Source organism: Muntiacus reevesi, chromosome 9, assembly GCF_963930625.1.
Source record: "Muntiacus reevesi chromosome 9, mMunRee1.1, whole genome shotgun sequence".
In the NCBI taxonomy this organism is placed as follows: Eukaryota; Metazoa; Chordata; class Mammalia; order Artiodactyla; family Cervidae; genus Muntiacus; species Muntiacus reevesi.
In genome coordinates, this window is record NC_089257.1 from 28,979,393 (window position 1) to 28,981,646 (window position 2,254).

General features: G+C 43.1%; 1 non-coding gene across 1 annotated transcript; it reads left to right on the plus strand.

The window, feature by feature from the left end:
• Positions 1-284: 284 nt before the first annotated feature.
• Positions 285-371, plus strand: TRNAK-CUU (transfer RNA lysine (anticodon CUU)). The gene has a single exon. It is a non-coding gene; the product is annotated as a tRNA-Lys (tRNA).
• The last annotated feature ends 1,883 nt before the right edge of the window (positions 372-2,254 follow it).

Consider the following 2,254-nt stretch of genomic DNA (forward strand, 5'->3'; position numbering starts at 1 on the left):
ATGAGGAGCAGAGTGTTTAAATTTTGCCCTCTTGCCCCTTAAAATATTTATTTTTCAATCATCACTCCAAATAATTTAATTACTTCTTGCTACCGAATTAGTGCATGTATATGTGAATTTGTGCATGTATATTTACAGGCCATCGAGAGTAAAGCTTCATAACTTTCTAAATGTCTGCCTCTAACTGAGTGTCCCATCAAATATTGCTAAGTATTCATTTCAAGGCACTGTTTCTAGACTGCTAAACACCACCATCAACAGTAATTGAAAAGCTCCCTGAGTTTGCCCGGCTGGCTCAGTTGGTAGAGCATGAGACTCTTAATCTCAGGGTTCAGGCCCTGAGCTCATGGGGTCAAGCCCCAAGTTGGGCGCAGCTTTTGGTTTCCCTGATAGCTCAGTTGGTAAAGAATCCGCCTGCAATGCGGGAGACCTGGGTTTGATCCTTGGGTTGGGAAGATCCCCTGAAGAAAGGAAAGGCCACCCACTCCAGTGTTCTGGCCTAGAGAATTCCATGGACTATATAGTCCATGGGGTCACAAAGAGTTAATTCACTGAAGAATTTCCTAGAAGTCTGGCACTGTGGAGGGATCCATGCATAGACCAGTGGTTCCCAAAATACAGCCCCCAAACTGACTACATCAGAATGTCTTGGGATAATTTAGAAATGCTGGCTCCCTGGCTCACGCCAGACTTGCTAAAGGGCATCCCGGAGGGTGGAGCCACTGAATACAAATACTAACACACTCCCCGGGGTCAGTCTCAGTCACCATTTAAAGTCACTGATAGATCCACTTCCCTGCGTCATCCTTGTCCTGTGTGTGGCTCTGAATCATCAGCAGGGAAAGCTACGAGAAACGAAAACATGGTTGCCTACAGGACACTCTTCAGATTTGGTTCTCCTGTAATTATTAAAAGTGTCCTCAAGAAAATTAATAATGATATCCATGCCAGTTAGAATGACAGGCTGCTCCTACGAACGTCAAATTAACATGGTGGCTTAAAATAGATCGATTATCTCTCTCACACATAACAGTCTGGATGTAAGCTGGCAGGATCAGTGTAACATTAGGGATCCTTCTATTGTGTTGCTCTCCAAAATCAAACACATAGTGTCTCTCTCCTATCCTAAGATGACTGCCCTAGCTCCTGCCACTACACTGATGTTTCCAGTCAATGAAACAAAAAGCAGAGTGGAGAACATACTCCTTCCCTATAAGGGCATGACTCTGAAGTTCCACACATCACTTACACTCAGAGCTCTCTGGCAACTTCTACCTGCAAAGGAAGCTGAGTAATATACTCCTTTCTTTCTTTTTCTGTGTTCAAAACAAATTCAGAAGATCGATTACTAAAAGAAAGATGAACAAATGTTGGATGACAAATAGCAGTCTTTGCCCTAGTACCTTCAGATTCATAAAGTTGTGCCTGTGTGTGTGTATAAAACTCAACATTCTAGTATTATTCTGACTAAAATTAAAGTTCAGCTGCTTTGCTGCAGTCATGGGGATTGGAATACTCAATCATATTTTAATTTTAGATAAACAATAATTCTTTAATGTGTGCTATAATATTCTGGTTTAACATGGTGTCCTGTATTTTCATTTGCTACATCTGACAACTCTGTGTAGTTAGGGACCAGAAATGGAGATATTAGGAAACAAACATGTGATTTTTTACGTTAAAGTATAGAAAGTGGGTCTTTTTAGCAGCTCTATGCCAAGAAGCCAATTCCTTTCCCTCCTACACAAGAGGGTTTCCGCAGTGAAATGAATAGTCCCTCCCATGGAGAAGAGAGTCAGGAGTTGAAGATGAACCATGGAGCAGCATGGACCTCGGGTAGACTCGGTACAAGCCATCAGTGCCAACCAGCGTGAGCAGAGAGGCCAGTCGGCAGGAGCTGAAAAAGAGAGAGCATCTGCAGCCTGGAGAAAATGACTGAAATCAGGGAAATCAGCACATATTGTAGAGAAATTGCAGCCTCCAAGGAAAAGAAATGGGTTGCAGAAATGCAGGAGCACAAGCAAGGAAAAGCAAGCCATGGAGATCTGCAGCCAAGCAGAGAGCCCATAACAGAGTAGCCAGAAGGGCTTCTGCAACTTTCCTAATGAACCAAGTTTTCTCATAATTTTAAAAGTTTACAAAGTGGAGGACTTCCTGGTGGCTCAGACAGTAAAGAATCTGCCTGCAATGTAGGAGACCTGGGTTCGATCCCTGGGTCAGGAAGACCCCTGGAGTAGAAAATGACTACTCACTC